Genomic DNA, 10,324 nt, shown 5'->3' with positions numbered 1-10,324 from the left:
GTGTGTGAATATACATAAATACCTCATCAATAGTATCTAAGACATATATTTAATTATGTGTCCTGATGTCTGAGTTATATTTTAGTCTGTTATTGACTGGAAAAGCATATGGAAGAAGCATATTTCCCCTGAATAAGTTTTAGTATAAAGTTCTACTGCCTGGTATCTCAATCTCACTAACCAATACATAGATCAAGTATTTTATCAAACATTTTGATAGAGAGTAGAGAGATAGTATAGTGGGCAGGGAATTTTATTTGCAAAAGGCCAACCTCTAGGTTGGCCTAAATCCCAGCACCTCTAGGTTCCAGTAAGCACTGCCAGGAGTAATTCTTTAACACAGAGTTAAAAATAACCCTGAACATTGAAAGGTGTGGTTCTGAAACAAAACAGAATAAAAAGACCTAGAACTAGGAAAACAAATCTGAGAAGAGAAATAAAAACAAACATGGTATAGAATATAAGCTTTCTCAGCTGGCATGTAGCCTTAGGTACCTTTGATGTCACAATTTGGGTTCAGAAATTAAAACAAATGCCCTAAGTATCAAAAATAAAATTAATGAGACCAAATGTGTTCAAAAGAGATGAAGGTTCGGAGAGCTGGTATAGGGAGGGTTTTAGGCACTTGCACGTGACCAAACACAGATCAATCTCAGACATTATGTATGGTTCCCAGGTACCCATATGAGGTTCCCAAGTATCCATCTGAGTGGTCTCTGAGTACAGATCCAGGAGTAACCCCTTAGTACTTAGTACTGTCCTCAAAACAGAAAATATACCAAGAAAGGTGATAAAAGCACAATTCAAAGTATCATTTGTCCTTAATAAGTTGACATCTTGTGATCAAAATATAGTAAGTATTGTTTTTCCTATAATTTGTATGCTTCACCTAAGAGTGTTCAATCATTTCAGTGAAAACATACGTTAGACAAATAGCTGAAAGAATAAAAACCTCACAAACACTGTGCAGCCTAATGTGTGACCTAGGCAAGCACTACAATTAAAATGCATGAGCCAAGTCATGCATGTGTGAAAACCTTGGTCATATCAACAATATAGAGGGTAGGATGAAAGGAAACTTTAAAAAAAAAAACTACAAAAATAATTTTTAAATATTTAAGGAAGTAATTATACTTCAATTTCATTTTTACATACCCATAAAAGATTCATGCAATTGTATCCTTATATCATATGAATGTGTTCCTTCATGTGTCACTTAAAGTTGTTCAGTAAGGAATTCTGTGACATTTGATACCATTTATACTCTATATTCTGCTAGTGATAAACCTCCCTAAAAATCATAAAACACATATTTTGTACCAATCTTTCTCTCCTTGAAATCAGAGCTGATTTTTATTTTTATATATCAAATTAAAAATTAAATATTTCAGTGGTAGTGAGTGATAAATAGAATATCTGTCTTAAATACAGGAAAGGCGTGGGAAAGGAAGAAGATGGAGGGCATTGGTGGTGGAAATTTTGTGATGGTGAAGGGGGGATGTTCTTTTCTTTTTTGTTTTGTTTTTGGGCCACACCCAGTGATGCTCAGGTAGTTACTCTTGGATCTGCATTCAGAAATTGCTCCTGTCTCAGGGGACTATATGGAATACCGGGGATCAAACCCAAGGTCAGCCATGTGCAAGGCAAATGCCCTACCACTGTGTTATCGTTCTGTGCTATCATTTATATATATTAATCTGCCATTCATATCAAGAGGCTGTCAAATAGTTAGCAGCCACACATTTTGATTCCCATAGCAATAAGTCCCCACTCCACCAATTCCAACTGCCACTGCCACAACAATCAGATTTACATTAGAAAAAAATAGGGCAAATATGCAAGGCAAACAAAAAAGGACTCATTCAAAGGCTGATCAATTCCTGTGAACTGAAAAATTAAGAAAAATCTCGAATGATGTGTTTACAGTTATGTAGGTGTTAATTATAAAAATGGTTTTTAAAACTCTGCCATCACATTGTAGGTTTTTAAAAAACTCTACTATCACATTGTAGGTTTTTAAAAAGTCTCTGTTTTTTTATGAGGATATCAAAATCTGTATTATAAAATCTGAACTTCATCCATAACACCTCCACCCAGTTATCTAGATCAGAGATCATTCAAATTGAGACATTCTCATGTTGACTCAGTTGATTAAATCCAGATTAAAATCACATGGTATAAGGTTTGAGAGCTGGCACAGAGGTTTAGATTCTTGGTTGATGCCCCCTCCCATCTCCACTTGAACTCTGGTATCTATGTTTGGTCCCGCAAACACTGCCAGGAGCATTCCCTGAGTTTAGAGCCAGCAGTAAGCTCTGAACTAAGGTGTTTACCAGCCCTTCACACACAAAAAAATTAAGTTAAAATATAAAATCACACCGTATACATATTTAAGAACAAAAGATAAAAAATGTCATGCTGTACCATAATTTTCTTTTAGCCAATTTTAATAAAATTTGTATCTGCAAAAAATGTCCAGATTAACTTTGATTAATCAAATGGACAGAAAATGTGTGCTTTTGTTGATGTACAGTATTTTTGTTCTCCTACTATTCACTTTCATTTTCTTCTGGTAATGCTGATCATATGTCCTAAATATATCTCTGGAAATATTTTACTTACAGTTGATATCTACACTTGGCTCTAGAATTAGTTTTCATGAAAAGACTTATTTTAAAAGTAAAATTAAATAGTGAAATATCTGAAAGGCTAGAAATATTGCTTCCCCACATTTTCTCTGAAACATCATTTTTACATTTAGAAATTGTGCTTTACTTAAATTTAATTTTATGTGATTTCTAAAATAGAAAATGCAAACTTTTAACATTTTTAGGAATGCAAATTTTTAAAGCTATACCATTTTGGTAAACACTAATCTTTTGAGCATAATATTTTCAGAGATAGGTAGTAATTTAAACTTTTCTTAATCTTATGATTTGTGATTCATACTTTTGCTTTTTTTGTGTGGTTTTTGGGTCACACCTGGCAGTGCTCAGGGGTTATTCCTGGCTCCGTGCTCAGAAATTGCTCCTGGCAGCACAGGGGACCATATGGGACGCCGGGATTCGAACCAATGACCTTCTGCATGAAAGGCAAACGCCTTACCTCCAGCTATATCTCCGGCCCCCATACTTTTGCTTTTAACCTATTTTATTATAAGCATAAAGCAAATTATTTCTATCAACTGGGAATGCTGTTAACCTGGTTAAAAATGATTACATCTTCTTTAAATACAGTGCAAGTATTTTCCATACTTATAAATCCTTATTAGTAATATAAAGTTATATACAGTAAATGAAAATATAGTCTTTTCATGACTATTTTGGTTACTGTGGAAACAATTCTTAAAATTCTTCCCATCAAATATCTCCTACCTTGAAAATATGTCATGTGGAATCAACTTAGACCTCAGGTGATTAGATACCATTCATCCAGCCTTGAACCCTGGATCCCAGACATAGAAACGGCACAGCTCTTCACAACAGCTGCAGGAAACAAACTCCATCCGGGACAGCCTTAATACTGCGGGGTCAACAACAAGGGCCAGCTCTAACATGATACCCTGACAATGAGGAAAATGTGAACAACTTGACCTTAGAGCAGATTAGCCTACCTTACCAGCTAACGACAAGACAAAACCAGAAGACTTGGCACCCTTCGGTAGGTCCAAAAGCCAAGATCGTGATTTTCAGATGACTGGCTGCTAGAACCACGACCAGACTGTATACATCTTGGGACCAATAAAAAAAGCTCTAGTTTAGGGTTTGAACTAGGACCTGCACAATAATCATGATCCCCAGTTCCAAAGGTCCGGCAGAGACAATTGTAATGGGATGGGGCTTCTGGAAGCAAAAAGAAAGACGCTACCCTAGGTGCCATCCTAGGTTCAGTGCAAAGACCAAGATTACCAACCACAAAAGATGGATTAAAATGACACTGAGGTAACAGAACCTCTAGAACCACAAAGACTGACTTCATCATAAGTCCCACCTCAGGATCTGTGCAGATACTGAGACCTCTAAACACAGAGCTCGGATTGTATCACCCTGGACAGAGCAGAAGTCTTCCACACACCAAAAACAAAACAAAACAAAACAAAACAAAACAAAACAAAAAAAAAACCTCCACCGGGAGAGTAAATGATCCTGAGCAAAGTCTAGAGTTGATCCCATGACAGTATACTCCAAGGACGAAGAAACCCATATTTCTTAGGCCAAGTGAATTCCTTTTCGAATGACCCCAATATTTACTGTGCCAGGGCAGGAGGGAAAAAACAAAAATACAAAAAGCACAAAACCTTGGTTATTTATATATATATAAATAACCAAGGTTTTGTGCTTTTTGTATATAATATATATATATAAAATATATATTTCACCTTCATTTATTATTGTTATTATTATTTTTATTTACCTATCTATTTTGGTCAATTTCTCTGTTTGGGTGTGATTATTGAAATTGTTGTCCCCAATTATTCTTATTTTTTTCTCTTCCTTTCTTTTCTTTCGTTATGTGCTACGCCATATTCCTTATTTCAAGACCACGGCGTGTTTTTTGTTTGTTTGTTTTTGTTTGTTTTGTTTTGGTTTTTGTCTGTTTTTTGTGGTGCTTATCAATATAGCTGGAGTCCTCACTGGATATTTGACACGTCTTTTGGTACTGGTGGAGTGTTTCACCTTCTCTTTCTCCTTCATCTCCCAAATCGATGATGAGAGCCTCTAGAAGGATTCCACCCATTTTCGGGGTATTAGACTCTTATCCCAGTTTATTTATTTTCTCTTTTTCAGGCAAAACCACGCAACTTGAACTAGCTAGTCCTGCCTCCAGTTAGAGGGGGAAATAAGGGAGGCATCAAGACCAAACAGGTGCAAGACTACTAAGTAGTAGGTTAGATACAGAGGGGACCACATATTCTAGCCGCCCTGGGGGTGAGGGAAGAGGAAATGGGAGGTAGGACAAAAACGGAGGTGTAGGGAGGACAATTTGGTGATGGGAATCCCCCCTGATTTTATGTAAATATGTACCTAAAATATTATTGTCAACAATATGTAAGACACTATGATCAAAATAAAAATTATATTTAAAAAAATTCTTCCCATCAAAAACTTCTTTCCACCAAATTGCAAATAACCTAAAACCTTTGAAATAAGGTGTTGAGGCAGTCATTTATGTGACTGCTTTTTTTTTTTTTTCCACTTACCTTCCAGGAACATTTCTCTGAAAAATTATCAACACTTTACATTTTTTGGTTTGTTTGTTTGTTTGTTTTTGGGTCACACCACCAGTCAGTGCTCAGGGGTTACTCCTGGCTCTATGCTGAGAAATCACTCCTGGCAGGCTCGGGGGAACATATGGAATGCCAGGATTTAAACCACCATACTTCTGCATGCAAGGCAAATGCCTTACCTCCATGCTATCTCTCAAGCCCAACACTTTACTTTTTGTTTTTATTCAGAATGTTCAAGAAAATGTTCTGATGCCTATAAGCAGTTATATGTATAAATGTTATAAATATAAACTGCTTTTTAAAATTTATTTTGAAAATTGAGACCAATAAAAAACAGTGTATTTTTATATAGCTAAAAAGACTTTAAGGCAATGATAAAAGTTAAAGAAAAAAGAGTAAAAACTCTGAGAATAAAATGAAATAGAAACAAACTTCTTAAATATAACAAAATCGGTTCTGAGAGTGGTTTCATAAAGACACATTTATCAAAGGGAAAAAGAAACACTGAAAAGGTAGTTGGGTTGTAAACGCTTTACATGTATGAGTGGCCTGTATCACTGGACATCATGAAGGTAAAAGAGCTTGAGCAAGGATATAGCTCATCAGTAGAATACTTGCCTTGTATACATGATGTCCTGGTATCAATCCTCGCATCACACACACACACACACACACACACACACACACACACACACACACACACTACGTACACCTCAATAGATGTAAATTTTTGATAAATATCAAAATCCATGACAACATTTTGACAAATTGTAAATAATTTTGACATGTATCAAAAACAGTTCGCTGGCCAGAATCCACAATGACATCATATTCAATGGTGAAAACCTGATTTCCTTTCCTATATAATTAGGATTTTAAGAAAAGTCTTGTTACTATCAGAGGTTGCAGCCAGAAAAAAAGAGGCAAGAAAAATATATAAGAGGCATCTAAACTGGGAAGTAGTAAAACTACAACAACTTCTCATATAAATATATTATACACAGAAAATACTAGACTACATACACACAGTACCTGTTACTAATAAAAATTATGTAAAGTTACAGGAACACAAAAATCAATATATAAGATAAGTTGCATTTCTATGCATTAATAACTTTTCAGAAATAAATTAATATAATAATCACATTTATAATTATATCACAAAGTATAAAACACTTAAGAATAAATTTACTTAAGGAAATAAAAAACTGTACACTTGAAATATATATGTCATAGGTGAACGAAATGGAAGTGGACATAAATGAAGATAGTCTGTTTTCATTGGTTGGAAACATCAATGTTGCTATAATGTTCATATTATGCTAATTAATCTACAAATGCAATGTGAACACTATAAAATATTCCAAAGGCAATTTTCATAAAAGTACGAAAATATCACTCTGAGGACTTCAAGGGAAACTTCTCCTGCCTGTGCCTGTCTGCCTGTGTTTCTGAATCCCTGAAGATTTCCACAGAGGCCTAGGGAGTACACCCCCAAAAAACTGCATTTTGAAGCTGCTCAGAAAAACCACACTACATGCGTGACAATGGGGAAACCTCGCAGGCAAACACCATCCACAGGGAATGAAGACGAAAGCTCAGATGATCTAATAAATTCCAACCACCTGATTAACATCTCAGATAAGGAATTTAAAATAGAAATATGGAATATGTTCGTAGAACTCAAAAAAAGCATAGATATATCTGAAGAGAACACAAAGACAGAAATCAGAAAACTCCAAACCGAAATAACATATCTGAAAAACACGGTTGCTCAACTGAAAACTTCAATGGATAGCCTCGCCAACAGGGTATCAGCAGCTGAGGAGAGAATCAGAGTACTGGAAGATGTGATGCAGAAAAACTCAACATAACAGAAGAAATTGGAAAAGAACCTTAAGACAAATGAACAGGCAATGGAAAAAGTACTCAAGGCATGTGAACAGATGAAAATACAAGTCTTTGATAAACTCAACAGAAACAACATAAGAATCATTGGAGTCCCAAAAACCAAGGAAGGAGATCTCCAGGAAGAATCAACTGTCAAAGACATCATCAAAGAGATACTCCCAGAGTTAAAGACTACATGCAATCAAATCCTGCATGCCCGAAGAGTACCAGCTAAAAGAGACCCAAAGAAAAACACCCAAGACACATCCTCATTATAATTACAAATCCCATAGATAGAGATAGAATACTGAAAGCAGCAAGATCAAAAAGAAAAATTACATTCAAAGGAGCATCCCTAAGACTTACAGCAGACATATCACAAGAAACTTTCAAGGACAGAAGACATTGTTGGGATATTGTGACAAAACTAAATGAAATGAATGCCTCACTGAGAATACTGCACCTAGCCCGACTCACGTTCAGGTTTGAAGGAAGAATATAGCTTCATGGATAAACAACAGCTCAGAAACTTCACAGTTGATAAACCAGCCTTAAAGGAAAAACTGACAGGTCTACTCTAAGACAAGAGAGACCAACAAACACAGCAAACTTATCTACAAAAATGACATTAAATCCTATGTCAATCATCTCTCTCAATGTCAATGGGCTAAATTCACCAATTAAAAGACACAGAGTGGCAAAATGGGTCAAAAAGATGAATCCAACCTTCTGCTGCCTACAAGAAATACATCTGAATAGTCAGAACAAACATAGACTCAAAATCAAAGGCTGGAGGAAAATTATCCAAGCAAACAACAACTTCAAAAAAGCTGGGGTGGCCATATTAATATCTGATGACACCAACTTTATACTCAGAAAAGTGGTAAGGGACAAAGATGAACACTACGTACTAATCAAGGAATATTTGCAACAGGAAGAAATCAGACTATTAAACATATATGCAACAAATGAGATACCAGCAAATTATCTAATACAATTACTGACAAATCTGAAAGAAGAAATCAATAATAACACAATAATTGTGGGAGATCTCAACACGGCCCTATCAAAACTTGATAGGTCAACCAGACTGAAACCCAACAAAAACATAATAGCCCTGAAAAGAGTTATGGAAGAAAGAGAACTAGTAGATATATACAGGACACTCCATACCAAAAAATACTGGATACATATTCTTTTCCAATGTACATGGGTCATTCTCCAGAATAGACTATATGCTGACACATAAAACATACCTCTATAAAATCAAGAGGATAGAAATCTTGCAGGCTACCTTTGCTGACCACAAGGCTCTGAAATTGTTTGTGAACTACAAAGCCACACAGAAGAAAACCTTTTACAATTGGAAATTAAACACCCTGCTACTGAACAAGTGGGTCTCAGATGAAATCAAAAAGGAAATCAAAACTTTCCTGGAAACAAATGATACTGAAGACACAAACTGCCAGAATCTATGGGACACAGCAAAAGCGGTCCTGAGAGGAAAATTTATAGCTCTACAAGCACACATCAGGAAGGAAGAAGGGGCATACCTGAATAACTTAATGATGCAGCTTAAAAAATTAGAAAATGACCAACAAAAGGAACCAAAAATAGGGAGACAGAAGGAAATAACAAAGCTGAAAGCAGAACTCAATGAAGTGAAAAAAAAAACAAAAAACAATCCGAAAGATCAACGAAAGAAGAAGTTGGTTCTTTGAAAAAATAAACAAGATTGATAGACCATTGGCAAAACTCACAAAGAGAGAGTGAGAGTGAGAGAGAGAGAGAGAGAGAGAGAAATTAACCCATATTAGAAATGGAAAGGGGGAGATCATGACAGATATTGCAGAGATCCAAAGGGTAATCAGAGACTACTTTGAGAAACTTTATGCTACTAAACATGAAAAACTAGAAGAAATGGAAAAATTCTTGGACACTTATAACCTTTCACATTTAAGTAAGGAGGATGTAGCATATCTAAACAAGAAATTGAAACTGTAATCAAACATCTGCCCAAAAAAAAAGCCTAGGCCCAGATGGATTTCCTAATTAATTTTTTCAAATTTTCCAAGTGGAGCTACTACCAATCCTAGCCAGGCTCTTCCATGAAATTGAAAAAAAAAAAACAGGAACACTCCCAAACAGATTTTATGAAGCCAACATCACCTTGATACCAAAACCAGACAGAGGCACTGCCAAAAAAGACAATTACAGACCAATATCCCTGATGAAAGCTGATGCAAAGATCTTCAACAAAATTTTGGGAAATAGGATCCAATACATCATCAAGAAGACCATACCCTATGACCAAGTAGGTTTCATCCCAGGAATGCAAGGATGATTTAACATCTGTAAATCTATCAACATCATACACAACATCAAAAACAAGAAAAATAAAAATCACATGATCATATCAGTAGATGCAGAGAAAGCATTTGATAAGGTCCAAAACCCATTCTTGATTAAAACTCTCAGCAAGAATGGAATGGAAGTAACCTTTGTCAATCTAGTTGAAGCCATCTCCCACAAGCCAATGGCAAATATTATCCTCAATGGAGAAAAACTAAAAGCCTTTCTTCTAAATTCTTGTACAAGACAAGGCTGTCCGCTCTCACCACTCCTCTTCAACATAGTACTGGAAGTGCTTGCTATAGTGATCAGGCAAGAAAAATATATCAAAGGAATCAAGATAGGAAAGGAAGAAGTCAAGCTATCATTGTTTGCAGACGACATGATACTCTACTCAGAAAACCCTAAAGACTCTACCAAAAAGCTCCTAGAAACAATAGATTCATATAGCAAGTTGGCAGGCTACAAAATTAACCTACAGAAATCAATGGCCTTTTATACATCAATAATGATAGGGAAGGGATGGAAGTCAGGAAGGCAATCCAATTCACAATAGTGCCACACAAACTCAAATATCTTTGAGTCAACTTGACCAAAGACATGAATGACCTATACAAAGAAATCTATAAAGCCCTGCTCCAAAAAATAAGAGAGGACACACGGAAATGGAAACACATACCATGTTGATGAATTGGCAGAATTAACATAATTAAAATGGCAATAATCCCCAAAGCATTATACTTATTTAATGTGATCCCCTTAAAAATACCCATGACATTCTTCAAAGAAGTGGATCACACACTTATGAAGTTCATCTGGAACAATAAACACCTCAAATAGCTAAAGCACTCCTAG

Source organism: Suncus etruscus, chromosome 10, assembly GCF_024139225.1.
Source record: "Suncus etruscus isolate mSunEtr1 chromosome 10, mSunEtr1.pri.cur, whole genome shotgun sequence".
NCBI classification, from domain to species: domain Eukaryota; kingdom Metazoa; phylum Chordata; class Mammalia; order Eulipotyphla; family Soricidae; genus Suncus; species Suncus etruscus.
Note: the sequence above shows the minus strand (reverse complement) of the source record.